The sequence below is a fragment of the Boleophthalmus pectinirostris genome, unplaced genomic scaffold (assembly GCF_026225935.1).
Source record: "Boleophthalmus pectinirostris isolate CB_2022bp ecotype Guang Dong unplaced genomic scaffold, ASM2622593v1 HiC_scaffold_19, whole genome shotgun sequence".
NCBI classification, from domain to species: Eukaryota; Metazoa; Chordata; class Actinopteri; order Gobiiformes; family Gobiidae; genus Boleophthalmus; species Boleophthalmus pectinirostris.
Window position 1 is genome coordinate 25845358 of NW_026571140.1, and position 15623 is coordinate 25860980.

Below are 15623 nucleotides of genomic sequence, written 5' to 3' on the forward strand. Positions count from 1 at the left end.
ATCTAATAAGTCTCTTTGCTTAAATTAAGAGTTATAGTGCAAAAAAGGTGGAGGGAACTACATCGACCATGATCCTTTGCTCCATTTCAGTGTAGACTACATGAAGAAATAACAATCCTAAGCACTTTTAAGTCTTAGTTCTTAGTCTTCTCAAGGCATTTTTTGTTAGTCTCTACAAAATATCGCAATAAATATAGTACCATGACATGTATATTGTGAAAATATCGTACCAAGAGACTTGGATATTGTTACACCCCAAAAAAATACATTTGAATTGAATCAAACTTAATAATAAGGCCCTGTTTCATTACATGTTTCAGGCAGGTTTCACTGTACGGATTTTATCAACTTAACTAAAAACATCATTATTGTCAGTTTTGATTGGAAATCTGAGGAAAATAATGACAATTTGTGGAATGGTCCCTGCACAGTGGTTCCAACTTTGCTTCCCTTACGTGTGCAGTGTAACAAAAATGTCCTTCTAGTGTGCCTTTATCAAGATGAATGCTATCACATTTTAAACATACTTCTTTTATTTTATTATTCTTTGTAATGTACTACAGTCAAAAGAAATAATAATCCTATGTACTTATAATATCATAGAGGTCCCTTGTTAAAGAAATGGTGTATTTTGAATGTTGTGGTTCAGTGTTTGTCTTGTTAAGTAGAAGGCCCATGTGGACAGACTAATACTTACCAGATCACAGGGATTAGGAGATTGTTTATAGGATCAGCTGAACAATAGACAGGGGAGACTCCTCAGTGCTCCCTCTGCTTTTCTTGCCTCCGGCTCTGCACAAGTCTGCCCTTTACCCACTTCTTCCTCCTTCCCAGCATCCTCTCCGCTTCCTCTCTTTCTCTTTCTTTCTCTCTCCCTCTGACTTTCACCTACTTTTTGCCTCTCATATGCATCAAGGACTAATTCAGCTGCAATTCTCCTGATATTCACAGTTGGACCAATTACTTTGCAGCACCGTTTGCCCTCCAGTCAGCTGACCGCACATTATAACAGAGGGATTTGAGGATGACAGTTGCCCCCGGCGTAGCCATAGCACACTCAGGGACAAAGTGGGGGATGGAGACAGGAGGGGGGGCGCGGGTTTGGCCCACAACTGCTAGCTGGCCAGCCGCAGTCAGCTCCAGCCTTGGGAGACAGCTGGACCTCCTCTCACCTCCCCATGGCTTGTGGTGGTCAGTCCTGTAACCACTGCCATAAGGTCCAAATCCGTGGCCTGGAACAAGACCAATGGCTCAACTCATTTAATTTGGATTGGCACAATAGCTTTGGGCGGAAAATGTAGTCAAACACATTTGGATTCAGCATGTTGAGGTCCATAATCATGTTCTGTTTTGTTGTTGTAGTTCCCCAAGTGGCCACTAGGGTAGTTAAATTTTATATTGCAGGGTTTCCATTGGTGTCACAGCATGCTATAGGCCCATAATACTTAATACATATGGGATCACCGTAAATCAGTATTATTCAAATTTCAGTTTTGGTGTAATACAGGGAGTTCTTGGGTCTAGTCATTAATAGAAATCATCAAGTTCAACATTTGTGCATTTACCTTTTGGATATTTCACAGGAAAATATAATGTTATCAATAGGGAAAACTGCCCCTTCAGTTTAGATAAGCCATCTTTATTGGCGATTGTTGCAGATAACATGATGATTATGGCGCTCCGTTATTAGTATTACTCTAGTTCTGTTTTTTTTTTTTTTTTTTTTTTTTTTCAATTTAACCACTGGGGTAATAGCTAATACTGAGCTGCTGCACAGGCTTATTAAGATATTTAGTGTTAGAGAAATTACATTTCTGAGCTGTACTGAGGGCTCTCACTGCCAGCTCAGTCTCTGTTATCTTTGGCAGGTATCTTAGAGGTGTAATACTCCATACAATGAAAACACAACCAAAAGAATCAACAACAATGTGGACTTGCAATGTCTGAAGGGTTCGTGTGTCAGGGTGCTGGGTCCCATGCAGCACTGATTGTAAATAAATATTTCTTATATTAAAACTCTAACATCATGCTTCTTCTCTTCAACACTCCAGCTACTGCAATTTATTCTACAACACTTAGGCGTAAATATCTCATCATTAACTTTATTTCTGGCTTGAAGATTTTTCTAACCTAATAACTATTGTGAAGTCTAGACTAAATAAAAAGTTATTAAGTTATTGGATGCTACTTTTCTTTTTTCATAATGATGTTTAACTCATGAAATGATTTCTAAAAAAAAAAAAAAAAAAACAGAACAAAAATAATTCAAACACCCAAAATATCAAGCTTCAATAAATAATTCTTAATTTTTATGAGGAACAGACAGAGGCACTCATTGGTATCTCCTAAAAGTTTGCCTAATGATAGTATCTAACTTTCCAACAGAGTGGCAGCAGCCTGGCAGCTGTGTTTTGCATCTCTGATTGTCTTACACATATTTCCTTTTTATCAAATTTTCTGAAAGGTGTAATTATGTCGGCCCCCTTGAAATATCCCCGGCGTGTTCGCTCGTGTTCATCTGGTGCTCGCCACATATAATTTAATTTGAATTCATTACTCCCCCCTCCTGTCAGTTAATATATTCATGACTTTCAATTCCCTCAGAGCTGTCCCACCACCTGGAGTGTCCTCCCTCATCTGTGTCATTCCTCCCCCGTCCCCTCCACCCCCTGCCTCCCCCCTGTCCCATCCGCACCGCCTCCCCAGGGGCCCATGAAGGGGTGTTAGGGCTGGGGTCAGGGGGCTGGGGGTGCTGGGTGGAGGGTGCTGTCATTAGGGTGCAGTGGAATGTGATAGCAGGGAGCAGCTGGGACTCTGGCCTCTGCTTGTGCTGGTGCTGCTGGTGTGTCCCACTGAGGGGCTGGTGACACCTGCAAACAACCAGGGTGGGACGGGCATGGGGGAGCGTACAGGGTGGTACAGTAAACAGTGTCATTAAAACCATGACATAAAAAAAAAGATTTGTCATTCATCTTTTCAAACTTAATTTGGGATGTTAATAATTTAATTCAAAATTTATGGTGAGCTATAAAAGTTGGTTTACTATTTATTGAGATTACTAGGTTTTCTTTGAGTTTTTTTTATCGTGTGTGTGTGTGGTGATGTGGAACTCTACAAAAATGTATTAAATTGATTTGAATTTCATTAACATTTCTTATCATTAATTTCTGCCATTTACATTTTTAATTTTTTTATTTTTAATGGGAAATGGTAAAAGTTTTGACTATTTGTTCCACTCAGTATCTGTACAAAACTGTGTAACAAAGCATACTGGACTTTATGTCTGTCTTGCCATATATGTTTGTGTTTCTGGCAACAGCATCCATTATTTATTATTTTCAGAAAGCTTATCCAGAAAAAAAAAAAACTTTGTCACTATCTGGTCCTTGCAGTCTCATAGTGAAGTCATGGATGGAGTTTCAGTTTCAAAAATGCACCTCTGCACCTTTTATATTCTCTGTGTGTTTCTATGTGCACCTTTGTGGACGCTCCCCACAGACACTGACTGAGTATGTCCCTTCTGTGTGCTAAATATTTCATGGAGGGGAGCTGGCAAAGTTTGATCATAGCAGGGGGCCAGTGTTGGAGTTCAAAGGAGAAGACACAAGGCCCTCTGACACTCAGCCAGAACAGAGTCAGGAGTGAAGAGGAGAGAGCGAAAAGAGGGAGAGGAGAAAAAGGAGAGGGAGATGAGGAGAGAGGGAGAAGTGGGAAGAAGAGGTTAAGGGCAGAGGGAGAAGGGTGAGGCAACAACTGAAGTGTTAGGGAGGTGGAGAGGATGGCTTTTGTTTTGTGCTCAGAATGAATTCAGCACCACCCATTGCTGGACAGCTCCTCATCCTTGTGCACTACTACTGTAAGGTAAGGGTTAGGGTTAGAAAAGTAGAAAAGTAGAAATTGGACAATTTCAGATTTAAAACTTAGATGAAAAGTTTTGTTAGAAGTAGTTAGAAAGTAAATCCATTGTTAACATGAATTGAGATTTTAAAAAAGTAAAGCAATGAAAAGCTCACAAAGGTATTATTGCACAAAACATCGTTTTAGAAAGCAAAGGCCTTCATTGCCGCAACAGGCTCAGTGCAGCCTTGATAAGATTTTTAAATTGGTTAAATAAAACAGCATTATACCAAAGTGTGGATATTGGTTACATACTGTCAACACAGAATTATAGAAACTGTTAAACTGCAAATGTTTTGGCCATTTTTTAAATCTCTTTAATCACTAGCCAATCCCTATCAAATAATGATGAGGTTTAACATTTCTGGATTTTTGGTTTTTCTTTCAAAATCAATAAATCTCCCAAAGAGTTACACAGGCTTTTACTCCCCATCTGTGATTATGATATCATCAATTATGTGTGAAAGTAACCAGATATAAACCACATTTAGACAATAAATTATATATACATATTACGTTAGAACATACGGAAATTGTCATAACAAAAATAAGATATCATGATCGATGTAAAATAAAGAAAACACCAAAGATCATTTTTAATTATGTTGTCAAAATGACAGACATACAATGTACCAAACCCACTATCATAATATGAACATGTTTCTGTGACCTTATACTAGACACAGACAAAACTGAATTGAAATCTGGACTTCTCATCTGGTTGTGATGTGTGTGAGTGCATTAAGAGCAGACAGGGGGCTTCATTATTAATCAGGACCCTTCCTTTAGTGCAGTGCAGTTCTCTCTGTGGCTTAATGACTGAAAATGAGTGGTAATTATGTGCTGTCAGTCCAAACCCTTACCCTACACCCTTACCCCCCTTTGCCCTCCTACCCCCTCCCCCCCCCCCTCACACCCCTTTAGACTGGCTCTTCTCTAGTTTGTGCCCCCTCCCCTCTGCCCCACCACACCCCCATGTCAACTCTAACAACGTCCACTTAGCGCATTCAGTCCAATCACTCACCAACTCTGAGTAAATAATGCGCCTTAATCAATCTCGATGTTACAGGCTTTTCAATAATGCCTGATGTTTTATTGTATTTCTAAATAAATAAATAAATAAATGTACAAATGAAACTACTTACAATAGTGAAGAGCAGAGGTTAAGGTGAATGGCTGTATTGTTTATGCTCTATGTTTTTTTTATTTCAGCACCACCCATCTGTTGGACAGCTCCTTCTCTCTTCCTACAGGAGTAGCCATTGTTATTCAAATAGCATAAAAACTCACTCTTAGAAATGTATGTTTTACTGCTAATATGATCTCTATACTAAAAACAGAATGTAAATGATTTTAACAAGACATCAACACATACAGTTATATTCATGGGTTTCAGCTTCTATTTGTATGCAACATTTTGCGGACTTTTCTCTGTGAAAAAATACCATAATTTGTTTTACATTTTTAATTGCTATGGCAACAGTTCCCATCATTCTGAAACCCATGGATTGTTTTTAAACTTAATTGTTACAAAGTGACTTTCTAAAACAATATCCACTATTTACCAAACATTACAGCCATTGTTCTAAGTAAGTATATACTTTGCATATCTCGTGTCTTTTACATTTTGAAAACTATTTCCTATTCAAAAATAGAATTGTTTTATATTTCTAATCACTATGGATGGCAACAATCCTAATTTCTCATCATCATCATCATCATAGATTGATACATTTTTAACTTAATTGTTACTTTCTAAAGCAAGCAACTATTTACCAAACATTATAGCCATTGTTCTAGGTAAATATATACTTTGCATATCTGTCTTTTCCAATCTGGCCCCTCCTTCTTCTTCAGCACCGTGCACTTAAGCTCATCGTTATGCGGCGTGTGGTTTGTCAGAGCTGATGATGAATTTGTTTATGAGTGGAGGGAGCTGATTTCCCCTGAGTGGTCTTACTCCATCTCCCCAGCTCTCAGTGTTTTCTTAGCCCACATCAGTTTGTCCAATCACATCCACAGCCTTTGCCCCTCTCCTGCCCCTGTCCTGCAGCCACCCTGTGCAGCCCTGCAGGGTGCTCCCCCCATCATCAAACATGTCGTGGGCTCCAGTATCTCATGTGATCTGACCCAGAGGTGAAAGGTCGCACACCATTTGACTGTGAGAGATGACAGGAAATATGATGAGTGGACTGGGAGAATGTTTAGAGGAATTCAAAGAACAGACAATGGTCAGAGTTTTACAATTCAACTTAAGATTTTCAAAGCTAAAAATGGTTATGTCCTTTATTGCTTTTAGAGACTTCACTGGGAAATGTTAATTATAAATACCAAATACAATTGTGCAATTTCATTTCTTTATGGAAACTTACTAACTGCTGTAATTGTAGGACTTATGTATTATTATAGCAGTCAACATCATAATATTGGGGCTGTAAAAAAAAAAAAAAAAAAACAAAAAAAACAAAACAAAAACAACACAAATGCCATGATCAAAACTATAATTTGAAACTATTAGCAATGAAAACGCAATTGGGCCTATTCTGAATAGTTTAAGAATGAACTTACTATGGTCCAAATTAAATAATTAAAATAATTTGGCATTGAAAATTACATTCTATAGTCTCAACAATGTTATGTATACAATTATATGGTTTATCATTGCTATGTAAATGAGTATTGAGTATTTTCTTGAACTTTTCTTACACTGTAAACCCAAACGTTCAAAGTAATTAAATAGATTAAGTTGTGTATACTCAAAGTTTTAGAAATAGTCCTACTAACTTAATTATATCACGTTGCTGTAACATGTTCTTCTTTTTGAGTCATTTTAACTGATTTTTTTTTTTTATTAAAGTGTTGCTTAATGGGTATAAGTGACCTTAACTTAAAAATATAGATGAGGCACAACTTAGTAAAATTAAGTAATTAAATGCTGAGAATGATAAAGTCCTGTTATTTCTATTGTGCTGTAACAAACAAAATTGACTAGTGGGTACTAATAAACATTTGAGTTTGCTTAACATAAAATGGTGTGGTTGTGTACTTATTTTTTAAAGTTCTGTGAACTTATTCCAGTGATTTGAACTGGTTGAACTCCCTATTTTAAGTCATAATAAATGAAAATTTGAATAATAAATGAAAACTATGAGTCATATTAACTGCAAATTTCTGAGTTGAGCTAAATGAGCACTTTTAATTCAGCTGTTATCAAAAGGTACAAGTAGCAAGCCATCCAACCTTTAAGTTCTGGAGGATTGTGACTTTTAAGTTAATCAGTTTAGAATAGTTTAAAGCAATCAAATGTTTTTTCGCCTTTTTTGAATTCTGGTAACTTCTTTGAGTTTACAGTGTAGCATCAATATCCAGACTGAGAAATATTTGTATTGTAACCAGTAACTAGTTTCTGGAGATGGTGACTGTAGTAATAGTAGTAATTTCTGCAAGAAATAGTAACATAAGTAACCTTTGAATATTCAGTATCAGTTCCAGTAAGTAATATAAACAATCAGTACATTTCTGCACTATTCTGTTTGGTCATGTACTACCCTTGTCATTTTCTCTGATCCAAATTTGAGAACAAACCGTGTGCCTATTACAGATTTATCTAGACAAAACACACATGTAGCAGTCTCCAGCCGTGCCCCGAGCGCTGCCAGTCGTGAGTAATGCGTTGCTTGTTTAAGTCTTCAGTGTCTCTTACAACACAAGGCAAGTTTAAAAATGCAGGCCGCGTTGATACCACTGACAATACAAAACATCTCAGCTGACAGGTCCCCCTCCTGGGCTTTTCAATATACGCATGCTGTTTCAAATCTGCCTGTATCCACACACACATACACGCATACATCTAACAGTCATATCCCAGTTGGAGGTTGTGGAAGTGCGAGCTATTATCAATTAATCTTTGCTGTGTTTTTTTCTTGTGCGGAGACTGGGGCCATATGGTTCTCTGTCAGCCACTGCTTTTAATTTACTCCTTGCGTCTGCTGTGAAAACACACCCACATCCGATCTAAAGTGCTGATTTGAAAGAAGGGCTACAGGGAGACATGAAGGCGAGGCTCCACTCTGTGCATCTAATATACATGTCCAGCACACGGGGGACTGTGTAAAAGTGTAAGAACAACAGTAACGCGTGAGGGAGGCCATAGCGGGCGATGGACAGCCGTGCAATAACAAATGCTCCAAGTGCGAGCTGTGAAATCAGGTTGAGTTTAGTTGGAGGTAAAAGACGACAGCAGCAACAGAAAACCAAAAATGTTGAGGCAATACCGTGCAATGTGTTTCAGGAGTTTCTCATTCTGTCTTGATTTTTCAAAGGTCTACAAGTTTACATCATCTTATTCACTAGATAATTCAATTCAATCTTATTAAGAACACAAAGTATCTGAGTTTGCCACATAACTTATTTGCTTACAACTACAATGTGCTTTTCAACATACATCAAAATGTCAAATTGGTTAAAAATACCTTTTTTGGCCTTTTGTAGTACATTTGTTTCACGTACAAATGAATTTGAATTAATTATTTATTATTTCAATTAATTTACATACTTGTATACATTTTCATTTTATTCAAACTTATTTTAATACTGAAACTGTTTTTTGCCATAAAGTATGATGTTGATACATGTAAACAAATATGTTCAACCAAATTTAAAGATAAATTGGGACTAATACGTAAAACTCTTACAACAGTAATCACTCAATGAATAGAGTAAAAATTATGCTAATGGCAGGGAAGTGGCTTGCTCCAATGCTTTGGGGTTCCATGTTTCTTTTTTTACTTTTATTACATTATGTTATTGATCTGGAGATTAAACAATCAATAAAATGCATATTACTTCAATGAGATGTTTATAAATGATATCCAGAGTACATGTCTGCGCTGCTGTTTCTTTGTGTCCTCTCTGCTCAAATCCTCACTTTAGCTTCATTAGTGCAGCTTGTAAAATCCCTCAGAATTGTTCAAGGTTACCCTCAGTGAGAGCTGGAGAGGCTGCCACGTTGAGACATTTTCTAAAACAGTGGCGGTGTGGAGGGGAGGGCGGGGGCGGGGGCAGGGAGAGCAGTTACCGTGGCTGGCCTGCTGGGTGTGGGTGTGAGAGGGGCAGAGGTGAAGAGGGAGAGGCCATCTTTGTTGTGCGGCGGGGTTAAGGACACGCGGAGCACGCGGTGTTTTCTGCGCTGAAGGTCTCAGGTGGAGGGAGTCTGTGGGCAGGACTGATGCCGAGGAGAGTGGCGCTGCATGATGGATGAGGTGTGCTCATGTGGGCTCTCACCACACATATTATGGTCAAACACACAATCCATCACAGCAGATTGGACCCAAGGATTCCTTCGCTCAGATACAGGACAGGTCCAGCTGAGCTCACGTCACACAAAACTGGACTAGGATTTCTGACAGCGGAATCTTATTATTTTATTTTTGTATTTATTTGTAAATGGATGGCACATATCAATGAACAATGAAAATGTAAATATGTAAAGATTATAGCTAACGTGGCTAATTTCAATCTTCATTCCCTCAGCAGGTTGATGTGAAATAATCTACAGGACAGGGAAAAGTACAGCAACAATCACACAAAAGTACATAACACTAGCACACTCAATATACATACAAATCATTTCAGACAATACATTTGAAATTAGAAGATAAACATGAATCTGATACTTACAACCAAGTGTGTGTTGGAGTGCTTACATTTTATTGATTGAAAATATATACATATTATTGACTGTTGAGTCTAACTGAGCAAAATGTAGTTTTAGTAGTTGGACTCACAGTAATTTCAGATGTTGGCTACACCAAACAGTCAAAATATTTCCCAATTATCTGTGGTATTTGCTATCTTTTTATATTGTAGTCTGAGCGTGTACAAATATTTTTAATTCACTGTTCAAAAAAAAAAAAAAAAAAGTTATTTGTTATTTGCAAGAGAACAGACAAGAACAAGGTGCTAAAGGAGCACAAAGAAGTTAAGCAGAGCAGTTTATAGTGTAATATTAAAGGGCCCATATTACACTGTTTTCTGATCTATGTTCTAATGTAGTTTCCTTGTCAAATACCCTTGTGAGTTGTGTTTTGTTTCATTCACACACATGTAACACAAAACCCCTGCATATTTAGTTCTTCTCACAAACAGAAAACACTCTATTCCACCTTGTGATTTCATGTGGTAATACATGGAGTGCTCCACTGTGTTTTTAAACTCCATACACCTTTATTAGAATCATTTGGATAATTTCAGCCCCGGAATTGCCAATCTCTACTGAACTAAAGGTAAAAGTACCTCTGCATGACATCACAAGGTGGAACGGAGCATTTTGAGCTTTGGAGATGTAATCAGACTAATAATAAAGATGTGTAAATGAAACAAAAAAACAACTCCACCTCTCTTTTTGAGGAGATAACAGCCTTATAGCATGCCTTGAAACCCACAAGAGTCAATTTTATGTAATATGGAACCTTTAAATAAATATTCTAGATACTTATGAACAAATGAAAAGTTATATAAGTTTGATTTCTTTCTAGCTTCTTCTGTCTTGGGTGCATGCTGTTCACTGACAATGGCAATACACTTTATTCTGATTTGGATTTTTGAAATGGCCTTGATCTATTTTTATTTATTTATTTTTTAAAATCAGTTACAACACTCTTTGGCCTGCTATGTGAATGTGCACTGGAGATTCACTAGCACTGAACTTCTGAAAAAATCCACTTTGCTCTTCTGCTGTACTTGTTTGTCCTGTCAAACTAAGATAAACTTGTACACATACGCCCCTGTAACTGTGTAAGAATAATATTTTACTCCATCGTCATTACTGCATCTCTCACCTGTATGTGCCCGGTCTGCTGCTCCTGGTGCCATTATAATGAGTGTCTGTGAGGGCAGTTCTTCTGGTGCTGTTCTGCTGTGGTCCGTGCTCAGGTGCTGCGGCTGAAGGCCAATCATCACAGACTCTGGGCCTAATGAGGGGATCTCCATGATTCAGTATCCAGGACAGGACAGTCTGACCCCCATGCACCATCCCTGTAGGGCCAGCTGCTGCACTCACATTAATAAAGACACATTCACATCCAGCTGAGGAAAAAGACATCTGATAGATTGTATTTGATTGTGTGTTCATGTTTAGCAGGTGAAAATGCTAATGTGTGCTGTTGAGTCTTTCATTGGATTTTTTTTTTTGTCAAATTAGTGATTTTAAAGAACAGTCCTTGCTTAAATTCCCTGTTTGAGAGTGACTTCTGTTTCCTCAACCACCTGAGCAAAGGCTATACAGTCCTCCAGCAAGGTACTCCAGACGATGGGTCCTGCCCTTGACATCTTGCTCCTATAGTTTTGAAGAATTGGTCAAATAGACTGAACACATTTAATTACAAAATAACCTGTCCTACATTGAATGGAACTAAAAACAATAACATTTTTGCAACTCAACTGTGCTAGTATACATGTTTTTTTTTTTGTGTTTTTTTTTACACATTTTAAATTTCTTCTGTTCATTGTCCCTTTTTGCTGTTTTAGTGCAAACTTGGTGTATGCGCTCCTTTGTGGTCCAAAACGGCCCAAATACTGTGCTGCCAACCGGTCAAACTCCATTGCATTTTAAGAGGTCTGTGATCTTATGTGCCTCTGATGTCGTGAGTGGCTCAGACAGAGACACCCCCGCCACACACACACACACTCTCCCCTTTAGTCCTCCAGACCCCATCTCTCCACCACCCCTCACTCTCTCCTTTAGTCTCTCAGACCCCATCCTTCCTTCCCCCTCACTCTCCCCTTTAGTCCCACAGACTCCATCTCTCCTCCCTCATCACTCTTCCCTTTAGTCCCCCAGACCCCGTCCACATCCCCCCTCACTCTCACCTTTAGTTCTCCAGACCCCGCCTCTCCTCCCCTCTCACTCTCCCCTTTAGTCCTCCAGACCACTTCCCTCATCCTCCCTCACTCTCCCCTTTAGTCCCCCAGACCCCGTCCACATCCCCCCTCACTCTCCCGTTTAGTCCTCCAGATCCCACCGCTCCTCTCTCTTCATTTATATGAATTTGGGTAGAAGTCATTTCGACAGGCCTATATCTTCTATCAAATAAGGCTCCCACTATAACAGAAAGAAACTACTGGAGACACTGAAATCTTCATATTAAAAAGTGTTAAATATATAATAAAATGTGAATTTCCTATAATAATATAATGATATTTTATTTATACAATGCCTTTCTAAACAAAGTTACAACGTTTTCTACACAAGAAAAATTTTTTTTTTACTCCACTTCTGCCTCAGGTACCGCAAATCGATGGGCATTTAAACTGTAACAGCTCTTGAGGGTCATGTGCATGTGCAGTAGCACTAGATAGTTCAAATTGACTGGTAGCTCAAATTGATGGGTAGCTTGAATCAACGGGTAGCTCAAATTGACAGGACAATGGTGTTAAACATATATCCAGCATCCAGTGACTGGAATATGTAGATAAATAACCCATGTGGAAAATGCAACATAAACCTATTAGAAGTCATCAAGCACTCTACAGAAATACAAAATGTTTAGTAATATTCAATAAAAAACCCAATAAATGCTGACAGTTTAAAGTGGTACACATTTTTTTTTCTGTCCCATTCTCTTTATTTTACTTTTACATACTACACTGAATACCAACAAATTTCCTCTCTTTTGCCAGTGCTTCATTATTGAGCCTTTTATTTTAGCAAGGTTTTATAACTAACCTCGCATCTGAGTGTTGCAAAGGGGTCTGTTTTTTTGTTCTACAAAATGAACGTCATACGCTTTTGGAAGCTGAAACCTTGAGGTGTTTCAGTGATTACCGCACAGGCACAACTTTCACTCTGTATTGTGTGTTCACAATGCACCAAAGCAAAAACGAGGCAGCTGACTAAGTAGCAACTTTACACATTTACAGTAATTACCATCCAAGGCACAGTACTGTATTAAATCTGGCTCTCTCTCTTTTTTTAACTTTTGAAATTACAACTTGATGGGTTCCAGGGAACTGTATCCTCTATAATTTAAAGAATTTCAATAGGACTTTTCCCCTTTCAGATTATAATATTTTTATGTGATTGATGTCATAGCTTTAATATAGCACGACTATTTGCTTGTTTACCATTTTCAGATCAGGCCTTATAGACTAAATGTTTATCTTGTGCAGTTTTATTGTTAATGTCCCTTTGCCATATTTATATTCAGAATGTTTTGTACACTGCAGCAGAAAACACATTGCTCATTTCCCATCTCCATCAGACCTTGTCAGTTTAAATCCTAATTCATCAGTTTGCAAAGTGGCTCGTTTGTTGTACATATGCAGTGTGAAATACATATTTGATCACACACAAAGCCAAATGTGAGACACTGACCTTGATGCTGTGATGCACTATTCATTTTACCACTATATTCATTCAGAGGCTGAGCTGTGACTGTGGACCCATCGTTCTTAAAATCAAATTAGCAAAACAAATCAAGCATGTGATGCACAGGCTTGTTGATTGCTGCTGTTTTTTATTGGCATTTTTCCCTCCCTTTTCCTCCTGAAGTTGCAGCTTTCTCGCCACGGGCGTCCCTGTGGACCGGACCAGATGTTCCAGGCACCACTTCCCCACTCTCTCTCCGCCTCATGGAATATTCATGGGCAACCAGGCACAGCAGCACACACCGCAGACCACTTCTTTATTTATTTCCTCACCCTGCTGCTGCCTGACTGTCTAATGCACAACAATAATTCAACATTCAACAAAAGCACCTTCCACTCTCACTAGGCACATCCTTCTCCCAACTTTTTAGTTTGTATAAATATTTACTCATTAGATTAAAGGAATTTTGTGAGGTTTATTATCTGACAGGAGATTTTAAAGTAGTTACAAAGTAGGTAAATTATTATGAATCAGAAACAAAATGACCAGAAGAAGAAATACAGTATACAATATATACATAAATATCTGGTCATCTGATTGTTGGACAGAGTAAAATTTATTATAAACAAAGACTAAAAGAAGGGAAGACACTTAATACACTGTATTAAATTGTCTCTAATTGAACAAAGACAGGAGACCTGCAGACAGTCCTGAGTGAAGCCTGTACCACAGAAGCACAGCTTTAGAAAGGGCATCTGGGGTGATAGTCTATCCAAAAGCACCATGCAAATCATCCCATGTTTGTCAGTTTAATTACTGTTTTGAAACTTAATAGGAAAAGCAGAAAGGAAAGAAGACATTTACCAAGAGAAGAAGTTTGTACATAAAATGCCATTGCCACAACCAGAACCTTACATGTCTTGGCTAATACTCTATGAAATGGCTTACGAAACAACAGGGTGATCCATCAGGAGAAACATGCCGCTAACAGCCCACAACAGGATCCATTACTGTAGAGTATTTAGCCCAATTATCATCACCAAACAAAGAATTTAAGTGTCCCAATGCATTAGCCAGGGTTGTAAACAATGGCATCAGTTTTAAGCACTACCATTAGGCCTCATGCACAAACATCAGTTATTCAGCACTCCAGTCACTCTTCACCCATCTGCCTAATAAAAGTGAGAGGAGGGGGCAGACCAACCAAAACTACATGCATAAGAAACTGTATTTACACACAAAAAAAGAAAGACATAAAAATGGAGATAAAAATGGTCCAGTCCCAAGGCTGGAAACAAATGAAGACATTTGTCTCTTATAGTAAAAAATAAATAATATAATATTATTATTATTATTATTATTATTATTATTATTAATTAATAATAATAATAATAATAATAATAATAATAATAATAATAATAATAATAATAATAATAATAATATTGCAATGTGCTTTGGTCCAGGTTTGAAATCAGTTTAGTCCTGGTTTAGTTCTGGTCCAGTCTAGGTTTAGTTTCAGGGTGTCAATGTGGTTTGTGTGCAAGTGTAAGCGCACTCTATGTGAATTTTTGTGAGTCAGAAAAACATATTGGTCTAAAATAAAAGGGCAGAACTATCCTATTGTGTAACTATCCAATAAACAATAGCTCTTCTTTGCCTCCAAGCACTCTGGAGTATGCCACTCTGAAGCACAGCCCTATTAATAAGCAGATGTGGAGGTGAGGTGAAGTCAGTTTTGGAGTTTGCAGTGTGCTCTGTACCAAAGGGAGTGTGTGAGCGCAGAGCAGGAGGTACCTCTGCTCCACTTGACTGCGGTCCAAAGTGACAGCTGACGCCGGCTGCACAGACATCATGGACGAGCAGATGTGGCGGCAGCTTTCCAAGTGCACCAACACTTTCTCCCTTCTCCTCTCCGCTCCCCAATACTCCGTCTTCCCTCACTCGGCGCCTTTTTGATGAAGTATCCCTCTTTCCGTTTGGCCCGCTCCTCTATAACATCTGTGCAAAACATAATACAGTAATGTTCCATGGTTGATGCTTCTAAATGAGACTCTTTTGACACCAGTCGCTTGTTTTGTTTAAGAGCCTGAGCCCCCTGAATTCTCCCAGCATGCACCTGTGTTAGAGGGGTTATTCAGCTCTTCCAGCTGAGGCGCAGCTGAGTACTTATGGGCCCATATCCGGCACTACTTCAACTCCTGCTAATCAAATTGCTTCTATGTAATTAACAAATTAGCGGCTAATGTAATTCTTTTATGATTTCCATGTCCAAACATTGGATTTTGAATATTGTGAACGCACTCTTGAGCAACGCCCATCCTTATTTTTAATTAGCTTAGTTAGCTAGTTTGATTATCCA